The 13,107-nt window shown below is 38.4% G+C and overlaps 1 protein-coding gene across 2 annotated transcripts in view; it reads right to left on the reverse strand.

Moving 5' to 3' along the window:
- LOC139463458 (homeobox protein Hox-B7-B-like) overlaps positions 1 to 13,107 on the reverse strand; it is a 42,519-nt gene that overhangs the window by 3,442 nt on the left and 25,970 nt on the right. The gene's annotated exons all lie outside the window — the stretch shown is intronic.

The following is a 13,107-nucleotide window of genomic DNA, read 5'->3' on the forward strand; positions in this document are numbered from 1 at the left end:
TTAGAATGTTCTTTCATATCACATTTTTGTATGAAACGAAATACAGATTTATCATCAAATTTGTCTCGATAAACAAAACATGGATGAACATATTCTTTTTCTTTTAACATATCAGCAAATAATTTACCTAAAAAAGTAAATCAATTTTATGAATAAGTAATCACATGTAGTATATCTGTACATTGAGGTGAATTTATGACGCTTTTGAAAATTAATTGACACGATAAAGCGAAGACCGCTGAGTCGCTTATCAAACAAACCCTGGATTTAAATAATATATCATTTTACAAACACGTTCGGGTGATACTTAATTTTACTACTATAACCCTGTCTGTGATTTCGTTTCGAAAGATAAGCTATCGAAAAAAAGAGTGATCATACAAAATTCAAAATGTCACATTCAGCTTGCCAGATATTTATATCAATATTTAATATTTTGAATTTCATACGTATCAGTTTCTATGTGATTTTCCCTACCATCGATAAGAACACATGACGGCTTTATATCAGGACAAAATTCCAAAAGCCATTGCTTGAATTAATTAGGTGCATGCCTTGTGTTTATTTGATGAATGTGCACCCATACTTAAATATAAATACGTCCACATTTATATATTATTAAATGAAATTTAGCACCTTTCCATAATGCGTCCGTCCTCGAATTATATTGGAAGCTACTTTTTCAAAAGCTAGACCGATTTCTTATCTTTCGTGTGAAAATGATATGGACATTTTACCATAATCTGTTCGATTCATCATTTACATAAAGGAAACGTAACAATATATCTCGAGAGCATTTACTGTATAGAAGATTCTGATTTATATATGTAGTTTACTCGATGCCAAACTGTCTTTTTACTGTCCATTTGCGCTCTTTAAAGTAAAACTAAAAGGGGTATGTTGTTCTTTTTAAGCTACGGGAATTTCTCTGGGAACAAGCGTGGCAATAGCAGAATGAATTGCTTCAGAGGTGATATAAAACTCGTCTCCTATTCGTTTCGCAAAGGACATAAAAATACACATTGCTTTCTTACTGCATCGTGAATTGACAGTCGCGCCAAGGGGATATTTCGTTCCGAATGAAACTTATCCTCGTCAGTTTACCCATTACAATTAAATGTTAAACATGTAGCTTTCCTTTTCTTTCTGCCACAAAACAGAAATAAAACCGAGCGAATATGGTGACGCTCGCACATATATGTACGGCTAACACCGAATTCCCATGATGCACTATCACCATAACCAATCAGAACTCGTAAAACAATTCAAAATCGGTCGTGAAACTTTATACATCGTTCCTGGAATCCTATTAATCTTGTGTATAGAAATCTGACTTTCTTGTTTTATATTTTGTGGCGAGTATTATTAGAGGGATAATTGTTCCCTGACACACTTTAGTCTAACGTATTCACGCATGTATGATACTAAAACCAAGAGCGAATGAATCGTTCTCTATGTTTAATGACAACTGGATTCAACTGTGTTAAGGTCAGATATAGTGAACATGTCCCATGGATATGCACGTGCCTTAGATTTTTATTGTTAGGGTGACACGTAAAGCCAGCAATGATTTCCCGTGCATTATATATTTCAGCACGTGCGACACCGGACAAATCTGATATCACATGCAAGTCCAAAGCATAGGGGAGGTGAAGAACATGTTTTGAGCTATATAGTCCCGTAAATGAAATTAAATATATATATATATATTCTGGTATTCCACGCCGGCGGTGGATGTTTAAATGTTTATGTCAGTATTTTCATTAAATGAACATAACGATACACTATTCGGTATACACTATATCTTTAGAATCATTACTACTTAATGTAAAATATAATAAATATGTATTGGTATATAATTTTATACAATACGCATTCATAAAATATATATTTTTAAAACAAAAGGATATCCACCCGAACACGGGAATACTGATTTCTCTGAACTAGGTAGATATTCCCTAGATGTCACAGATATCGGTATATTAACATTAATACCCATTCTCGGTTTATATACACATATACATAAACGTTATAGCCGAAGTTTGTATGTATTTTCATCTTCAGATTAACGATTCTTTAGATAAAACCACACGCTACACCTTTGATATAAAGTATGAAAAGCTCAGTAAAGTTGTAATTGTTGCTCTGGGTTATTTATGAAGAGGATTTTAAATTAACGGTTCAGAGAAAGCTAAATTCCGTCAATGGAACTTATTAAAATCCCTTAAGTGGAAACTAATAAATTCTTCTTAGGGTGCTTTTAAACATCAGAGACTTTTTATCAATGGAGGATAGTTTCCGCGATTTTAACCTTGATAGAAAAGGGGGAAATAATTTGTGGCTGTTACATCAAGACTTCCTTCGAAAGATCTGGATTAATGGACGATTCAAATTTATTCCACGAACTCCCAAGTCGCGAAGGAAAGGGAGGTTTATAGTTTTTTGTGTCTCAATCCAACCAGTATTTGCATTATAAAAGAGAAAGTGATAGAACCGCCATTCCATTCCCAAACCTGACCAGATTCTAAATCTCTCGCAAGCGTAAATCTTATCCGCAAAGCCAGGTTTTCCTATTGGATTCGTCAACAACGGCAATTCAATCAGTCACAAATGCTTGGAAAATCCCCGTTGTATTTTTGTAACTCATTAAGTCTCTAGTCAGGATTTATTCCTTTTTAACAACTGCGTTTTTCAATTGTTTCATTTCGTCCCGGCGTTTTTAAGGATCAGCGGATGGTTTCACATAACATGATAAACTACAAATTCTCTCCACCAGCCATTGTGAACAGGTTGTCCGACCTAGGTGACTAATTTAATTTTTTGGATCGAATATTCATGCCTTGACGCTACCTTCGCTCACTAATTGATTTAAAATGACAAACGGGAGGCCAGACCTGTTAAAGTGTCAGGTAGTTCAAATATAGTTGCCTAAACTCAATGGAATTCTTCACTTGTTGGGAACCAGAGGAGCGACTATGGACGACTGGAATCTGGGTGGTTGGTCTGTGGCACTTGGGTATGGCGTTGCTGCCCAAAACGGAATGGTCCTTCCGCCATATTTGTTACGTTACGCAACAGGTGGACCATTGACCCCACCCCAGGATCACATTTACCCTCAATGTGTAGATTAACTGATATATTCATAGATGTACGGATAATTAGGATCATGAGAACTCGCGCGTATCATTTTTCACTTTACAGTTTATGTCGAATCAAACAGTGCTGCCAAAGTACTGTCTGGCAAAAGAACGTATACACTTAAAATCAGGATTTGACCATATTTAAACGTTATCAAAATGTTACTGGACTGAAAACAGTTGCACACGGCAAACGTAAGGTCCAATACACAGCTATAACACCCGTATTACTATATCACCATCGAATAACCATTCCTTGTTTGATCAGTCACCATCAAATGGGTGTCTAATCTTTAGCCCCGCACTTTATCTAAGATGCTTATGAACGATATACCTCCTTAATGTTACGACGTCACACGTACGTATTATGTCCGCCACTGTGTGAAGATTGTTTTGGCAAAAAGAATACTTTCATGCGAGTATGAAATATTTGTACATGACATTAAATGAACTGCAATCTCAACAAAACCTACTTGATGGTAGTTTAGTATTTATGTTGATATTTCCGACTTTCATAATTGATGGCTTTAGTCAGATTATATTTCAATACAAATACTGTATGTGTTACAGTACTCGCGCGGATGTTTATTATTTTAGAATCTATTAACCTATGTGTGCCTAGATATGACGTTAGAACAGATGACACGTGAATATTTATTTCACACAAATATAAAAAAACGTATTTTCCCCACACAATCGTTCTCTCAACACCATATTCACGTTGAAAACAAATACCTAATTTACAACACTGCTTGAAATAAATGATAGTTTTGCCTGTTTTCATCGCCGTAACACAATTCTTGCAACACGTTTCATTTTAAAAGCGAAGTATTCAACCTTTTCTAGTTACGTGAAGTATCTAGCATATTTCGTCATGGTAGGGAGTCGTAGTAAGCCTGGCTAATTCAATTCAGTTCTAAAATATCAAGGACCGGTTGTTCATCCACACCACCATTTTCACACTCTTACCCAAATTCGATGGATTTAGCCCCTGCTGTTTTATTAATATATTCGACAGTTTCAATATTGACTCTAAATAATGTTAAACAAACTTGACGGTATATCCCTAATGTAATTGTATTCATAGCCAAAGTGTGAAAGAGCCCTTGAACATTCACCGTCGGACCTCGAGCACCTCAATAAATCACCTTTTGCCAACTGAAACGTTCTAATTAAGCTCTAAGTTCCCTATTCTTTGTAACTCCCAGTTTTATAAACCTAAGATCCACGTTTATGGGACAAATATGTTTAAAATGTTTCCCAAATAATCACATGAATACAACTCGTGTGGTCTCAGCGCAAAAGCCATTTTTCTTTTAGCGCTGTGGGGTGTAAACCTCAATGACTGCTCCCTCTAAATATGGCGGCCATTTTGGGGGTCGAACGTGAGGCATTTAGTCTCAAATAACTCGGAATGGAGGATGGGGAGCACGGATACAAGAAGATGGATGTGCTTAGTTGCAGCGTTCTGGCGTCTTTCTCACTTACGTACGTTAGGCTCTTATCATTGAGTGAAGAATCTGCTAAATGGACGATCAATTTTCAAATCGCAGGAACTGTTTTGCCTTATCATCGCGCTTGCGACTCAAAATGCGGAACAGCTACACGAAATCGGCCTGTGGTAGTCTAAAAAAGACCCTCCCATGTCAAAATCTATTTTGTTGCTGTAAATCCCAACCCGAGCAAATTCTGTTTCAGGGCCTGTAGCTCCCCCGAGCTAAAGATACAATCGCTGTCTATATATTTCCTGATCACCTGCGAGTGTCGGATCGAGGGTGGCTTTCATTTTTCATCCGAACCAGTTACGGGATATAAAATATGTCTTTCCATAGTAAACGTCTCGTTATTTTCAGCATCAACACCCACCGCGATATTCGTGACAGGCTCTCCACCTCGCGGCCTTGCGCATGTAAACAGCTCGTCGAATGAGATTTGGACGTGTTCCATTGTGATTTTGGCACTTTGCGTGCCGCGTTCAAAACGCGATACATTTTTGCACCGCTTAATGTAAGTGTTAGTATAACTAAGCTGACATTCAAAGCACACGAAGTTGGGCAGCCAGATACTTGCGATGATGGCGTGTGAAAGATGTTACCCGGGAATAAACAGTTTATGATTCCTGGAATTGCAATAGATTCTGGCCAAAATATTGTTTTTATACACAGCTCTGTGCTAATTACAGCATTGGCATCGTTGACACTTAAATGTGGGAAAAGACTCTCAAGGAATGGTAATTATGACATTCCGTTCACGTCCGACCATGTTACTCGAGATATAAGATTCCTCACACACACACACACACACACACACACACACACACACACACACACACACACACGTGTGTCGTCAAATACACGTGTTTTATATGACAATAATGCGATCGTTGTGACGTATACCGACCTAGGAATATTCTAACATCTGTTGTGGGGTTTATACGAGTGGAGAAAGGTTTCACCCTGGGAATGCATTCTGCGAAATGTGAAACAAATTTGTTTACAAAACATCGTCAAAGATGGTGGATCAAGATCTTTGATAAAGCACACCCATTCGTTGAATAATTGAGGGAGTCTGTGTGAAGTAAATACCTCGTAATTCTTGAGACGCCCCCCAAAGACATACGTCTCGCTCTGGGAATCGGGCGGCGTGAAATTGAGTACATATTAAAAATATTCATCCGATATCGAAGTTTGATAGTTTCTCCTTTTCAACCTTTATACAGTAAACTACGGCTGTAACGAACACGCTTATAACGAACTGACGGATATAACGAACTAACTTTGTAGTCCCGACTATTTGCTGTAGTTATGCTGCATATATGCTTATAACGAATTACGGTTATAACGAACTAAAAATAGCAGTCACTTTGAGTTCGTTATAACCGTAGTTTACTGTACATTCAAGGAGGTTGTCATGTCTGTATAAATAATGGGGGACAGAGATATATTCTTACACAGTAAAGTACGTTTATAACGAACACGCTTATAACGAAGTGACGGATATATCGGACTGTTTTTTTGTCTCGACTATTTACTATAGTTATGCTGTATATATGCTTATAACGAACAACGGTTATAACAAACTAAAGTTAGTGGTCCCTTCGAGTTCGTTATAACCGTAGTTTACAATACCACACATCGGTTTCGCAAATCTCTTAGCAAAGATAGAAGATATTCCATATGGTCTGAATGTGGTAGGTGCTACTGTATGGCTCACTGAACAAGGTGAGGTGAAATGGGGTTTAACGTCGCGTCCAAGATGATTGCACTTATATAGCGACGTGCATGCACGTGTATGTGTGTGTGTGGCTGCTTGTACTAGTCCGGACTGATGCCGATTTATAGTGCTAGCTCACTGAGATACCATGCCGCAGTTTAACATGAATACCCCACTCAGACACAGTATACTGACTCCGAGCCGACCAGTCCTTGTTTTAGCCCCTTAATGCCGAGCGCCAGACAGGGTAACAACAAGTACAATCTTTTAACGTCTTTTTGTATGACGCGGCCCGGGATCGAACCCTTGACCTTCCGCTCTCCGGGCGGACGCTCTACCACTATACCACGGAGGCGGTCCTCACTGAACAAGAACAATCGATATATATCAATGTCAGGTCAATATAAAACGTCAACGCCAGATTCCAATGGGCGAAAAAGGCAACACAGTGGTTCAAATTCTATGAAAAGATCACTGAAAATCAGTGTTGACACCAGGTCTTTGCGCAAAGGGTACCAGAAGCACCACCAGTTGCACCACCACTCACACAATTTGTATAAACAATTAAATGTTTGTTTGTTGTTGTTTGTAAGCTAAACGTCAAGATCGAGTTCCATTATCTGGTCCTTTATTTCAATATGCCCATTGTACACCACACTAACCTCAATTATGTTACGGGGCGGTCGGGTAGCCTAGTGGTTAAAGCGTTCGCTCGTCACGCCTAAGACCAGGGTTTGGTTCCCGACATGGGTACAATGTGTGAAGCCCATTTTTGGTGTGATATTGCTGGAATATTGGTATAAGAGGCGTTAAACCATACTTAATCACTCACTCCAGTTTTTTACACTCCCAAAATATCACGTAACGTCCTGATGCAATGACAATAAAGCTCCGATCATGCTTCATCTTCATGTCGAAATCAAAATGAATTGTTATGCTATATAACATTTCCATTTCCAATATTTTGTGTCATTATAACCCAACTGCGTGAAGTAATCCTTCTACAATATATGCTAAGTTCCTGTTCTTGTTCTTGTTCTTGTTCTTGCTGTAGTAGTTCCCGACACACCAGCTGTTCTGCCAAGAAGATGGCCATGAAACTAAATCCACTAAGAAGGTTTTAATAAGCCGCTAATGGTCCTACATTAACCCAGTGGTCAGTACTGACCGGTGTCCGGTGTCCGAGGCTTCTCTAGTGGTCAGAGGATGGTCAGAGGATGATCAGAGTAGGAAAGCCCGGTTAGTGTCAATGCGATATAATGGATGGCCTCTGTCCACAACAGTTACTGATATATAGACCACTGAGGGGCATGTGGATATAAGGTGATCAGTGAGTACATCAGGGCTGCTTATTATTCATTTCATAATAATAAATGTCCAAGTATTTTCCTAAAGTTTGTAACGAAATATTCCATATATATTAACTCAAGGATCACGCGTGCAGATAGCGATTGGTGAGATGAGGTGAAATGGGGTTGAACGTATCGTCCAAGATTATGGCACTTATATAGCGACGTGCATGCACGTGTGTGTGTGTGGCTGTTTGTACTAGTCCGGACTGATGCCGATTTATAGGGCTGCCAACTGAGATACTGAGAAGCAGTTTAACACGAATACCCCACTCAGACACAGTATACTGACTCCGAGCCGACCAGTCCATGTTTTAGCCCCTTAATGCCGAGCGCTAGACAGGGTACCATCTTTTAACGCGGCCGGCGATCGAACCCCGGATCTTCCACTCTCCGTGCGGACGCTCTACCACTAGACCATGGGGGCGGTAGATAGTTCTGACTCATGAAGATAGTTCTGTCATGTGCGAGAGCAGTGAGCATTGTAGTTCCAGCTCGCGTATCTAATCTATCTGTTCAACACCTGCAGTGCAATGAGTACCAATGAGGCATGCTGTCAGTAGATAAACCCCTTTACATATTCCAGGCACATTGACACATGATATATATGTTTTATATTCCTACATTCATTAATCACGAAGCATGTCACTCTGCGATTCTTGTATAACGTGAAATCTCCACCCTAAGCATATTCTACAACCCACGTGCACCTGTCTACCATTAGACTAGATCATACCTGTATGTATGTTTGTTTGTTTGTTTGTTTGTTTGTTTGTTTGTTGTTTAACGCCGCTCTCAACAATATTCCAGCTATATGACGGCAGTCTGTCCGTTATCGAGTCTGGACCAGACAATCCAGTGATTGACATCATGAGGATCAATCAGGCAATTGGGATCGGTGACATGTATCAACCAAGTCAGCGAGCCTGAACACCCGATCCCGTTAGTCGCCTCTTACGACAAGCATAGCCGCCCTTTACGGCAAGCCTGGGTTGCTGAAGACCTATTCTACCCAGGATCTTCACGAGTCAGATCATACCCATGAGCTATGTCTAGCGATATGCACTTCAGACCGTTGCAGCATGTCACATGTCATTGCGCCGCCCATTCGTTCAATACCCACAAATTACAATTCCCTACGCTGCCTGTACGTACAACGTCATATTCTCTTTACACTATTTCAACCCGATTACAACAGTAACATCGCTTATATCGCCGTTTAGTTGTACAGGGAAAACCAGAGACCAAAATGCCCTCGTGTTTTGCAACATTAGGACAGTAAATTATTTACCGATCTGAGAAATAATACAATCATTAACGACTCCCAAACCACTTTCCCCGTGTTAATTTACAGTGTCTACGGGATTCAAACACGATCTATCGATTACCGTTTCGATCTTCCACAACACCACTGGGCCCCCTGCAGGGTCGTTCCTGTTTTCCAAACAGGCAACCTTTCCTGCTACATTAGCCCTACAGGGTACTGGTATTTTGTCTCCAACTAATTCTTTTAATAAACAAGGGTCAATTTGATTCGGTGCCTCTCAAAGAGGATGGTGTTCAATATCATGCACAGTGTCTGTGTTTAGTTTCACAAATATAGAATTCGATAGTTTTTATTTTGATAGCAAGCCTACCGACATCGTGGATATCTCTAAAGGGTATTAAACGACTTTCCTCGTGTGAATTTTAAAAATAATCATTGCGAAATTCATGGTTGTTTCTTCTCAGGTTTTACATGCTATCGATTTTCTGGTTGTTACAGTACGTAGCGTCGCTTCATGTACGAAGCCCGCTAGGGACAGGTTCAGCGAGCACGAGAGCCAGTATGATTATTATAGTGAGTGTCAGTATGATTAGTAAAGTGAGTGTCAGTATGATTATTATAGTGAGTGTCAGTATGATTATTATAGTGGGTATCAGTATGATTATGATAGTGATAACAGTATGATTATTATAGTGAGTGTCAGTATGATTATTATAGTGAGTGTCAGTATGATTATTATGGTGGGTATCAGTATGATTATTGTAGTAGGTGTCACTATGATTATTGTAGTACGTGCCAGTGTGGTAATTGTAGTGAGTCTCAGTATGCTTATTATGGTGAGTGTCAGTATGATTATTTATGTGAGTATCAGTATGATAATTGTAGTAGGTGTCAGTTTGATTATTGTAGTAAGGGCCAGCATGATTATTGTAGTGAGTCTCAGTATGCTTATTATGGTGAGTGTCAGTATGATTATTGTTGTAAGTGTCAGTATGATAGTTGTTGTGAGTGTCAGTATGTTTATTATGGTGAGTGTCAGTATGATTATTAAAGTGAGTGTCAGTATGATTATTGTTGTGAGTGTCAGTATGATTATATGGTGAGTGTCAGTATGATTATTAAAGTGAGCGTCAGTATGATTATTGTAGTGAGTCTCAGTATGTTTGTTGTAGTATGTGTCAGTATGATTATTATAGTCAGTGTCAGTATGATTAGTATAGTGAATGTCAGTATGATCATTGCAGTGAGTGTCAGTATGTTTATTATAGCGAGTGTCAGTATGATTATTATAGTGAGTGTCAGTATGATTATTATAGTGAGAGTCAGTATGTTTATTATGGTGAGTGTAAGTATGATTATTTAAGTGAGTGTCAGTCTGATTATTGTAGTGAGAGTCAGTATGATTATTATAGTGAGTGTCAGTATGATAATTGTAGTGAGTGTCAGTATGTTTATTATGGTGAGTCTCAGTATGACTATTAAACTGAGTTACAGTATGATTATTATAGTGAGTGTCAGTATGATTATTATAGTGAGTGTCAGTATGATAATTGTGGTGAGTGTCAGTATGTTTGTTATGGGGAGTGTCAGTATGACTATTAAAGTGAGTGTCAGTGTGATTATTGTAGTGAGTGTCAGTATGATAATTGTAGTGAGTGTCAGTATGTTTGTCATGGGGAGTGTCAGTATGACTATTAAAGTGAGAGTCAGTGTAATTATTGTAGTGAGTGCCAGTATGATTATAATAGTGAGTGTCAGTATAATTATTGTAGTGTGTGTCAGTATGATTATAATAGTGAGTGTCAGTATGATTATTGTAGTGAGTGTCATTATGTTTGTTGTAGTAAGTGTCAGTATGATTATCATAGTAAGTGTCAGTATGATTATTGTAGTAAGTGTCAGTATGATTATTATAGTGAGTGTCAGTATGGATATTGCAGCAAGTTCCAGTATGATCAGTGTAGTAAGTGCCAGTAAGGTTATTGTAGTAAGTGTCAGTATGATTATTGTCGCGATTTCCAGAATGATCATTGCAGTAAGTGCCAGTATGATTCTTATTGTGCGTGTCAGTGTGATTAGTGTAGCAAGACGAAGTGTGATTATTGTAGCAAGTGCCATTGCTTGCGTATTGAGACGGCATGATTATTGTAGGGAGTATCGGTGTCATTATTGTAGCAAGAGTCAGTAGGATTATTGCAGGAAGCTTTAGTATGATTATCTCTGTGTCATATTGTAACAAGTGACGGTATGCTTATAGTAGGATATATCGGTGTCTTTAGTGTAGCAAGTGTCGGTGTGATTATTGTAGCACGTTTCAGTATGGTTATTTTATCAAGTTTAAGTGTGATTGTATTGTAGCAAGTGTCAATATGATTATTGTAGCGAGTGGCAGTATAATCATTGTAACTAGTGGCATCTGTTTGCTGTAGCAAGTACCAGTGTGGCAATATCTTTACGAGATTTATGATTATTACAGGATATTTCGAGCTATTGTTTACGAAAGTGTTAATCCGGTGATTTAACAAGTGTCAACGTGACTCCTACAGCGTTTGCCTTTATGATTTAAGTACAAATAGAATCATTAAAGATACGTTTGATTACATCGACAGTCAGGTCAATCGAATTTCATCTAAAACCCAGACGCCGAAATGTAATCAAAAGTTATTAGTAGCCAATGTGCGATCTGATATTATTGTTTGGTCGTATATATATAGAACTGTGATGAAACAGGGTCTAACGAAAATGGATTTAAGTGAAACAATATACTAATAAACTAATCTAATGTCACCCACACAGCATCTGCAACATCGTCTCATCTCATCGTAATTGTATTGAAGGGATTGCCTTTCTGTAAATGCATCGTTTCATTTGAAATGAAATTTCAATTCGGTTCCCGTCCTCGTTCTGGAGCTGGTCGGATTGTCCTCACGTGGAACAAGCACCATGCTCACTAAACCAAACTGAATTGGTTTCATCTTATAAGACAATGGCACACCGATATCTTCCTACAAACCGAATAATATACACAAAAGTGTTGTCTCAAACATGTTTTTACACGAACAAAAACAATATTGACACAAGTTTACCAATAACATAAAATCATTAATTGTAATGCACACAAAACCTTCTTCAGATGACACGACTGGAAATAAAAAAAACACTTTAAAATAACACCTCCTTGCCATCCCTTATTATTTTCATTTACGTCTCTCCGGGAAATAACACAATAAAATCTAAAACAACTATACAACGCAAGTGCAAACCGCCTCCTAACACAGCCACTAACGCGGCCATAGTGTTGTGAAGAAACAGATAGCAAGCAGATACACCCACCCTATATGATCATTCCAACTCGTTTCATTTCTTCCCGACTATAAAACCGGATAGTAAAACGCAAGTTTCGTCGTAAAACTACCGATATGCGGCAATACAGCGGTCGTATGGGGAGCATCGTTTGCAGCAAGAAGTGCACATTTGCCTCAATCCCTGAAGGTTTGTTGCCTTCTCTACCAATACATGCCTGCATTAGTGAAGCTGCGATGCCATGTGCTTTGGATATAAAAGGTCAATATACATGCAAGGAATATCATATCAAAGACTCGTATACATGCCGCAAATATGGCATAAATACCACATAAAACGTTGGATGATTTTTCAAGGTAGCCGGTATTACCACAGACTAGCTGGTGAAATATATTTAGCGTTTGAGGCAGGCAGTGGCGAATACAGAAATCTGTTATTGATCTTGAGCTCAAGCTACAAATATATCTCTTTGCATTTCTAATATTTATGGCGCGATTTTTCACCTGGTGTGATCGATGTCTTGTAATTGTTTTACATTTTAATTTGGCTTTCACTTGTTTTGTTTTTTAAAAGCTCACTAAATTTTCCCTACATAGTTTACAAACACAACCTCATTTACATTTCAATCGTTTAAGATAAATGCAATAATACTATGATTACAGAACATATCAGAAGAAACGTAAAAATGCTCTTAATCAAAGATGCACGTCGAAATGAGTCACCCATTGCATATTTTCGCGTATATAGATAGCACTTAATCAGAGACGGGCAAAAATATACACTTACTTGCGACAACAGATATAATTATTAACTGTAACATAACACCCTGCATCATATT

This window comes from Haliotis cracherodii, unplaced genomic scaffold (assembly GCF_022045235.1).
Source record: "Haliotis cracherodii isolate W230 unplaced genomic scaffold, xgHalCrac1.p SCAF_16, whole genome shotgun sequence".
Lineage (NCBI taxonomy): Eukaryota > Metazoa > Mollusca > Gastropoda > Lepetellida > Haliotidae > Haliotis > Haliotis cracherodii.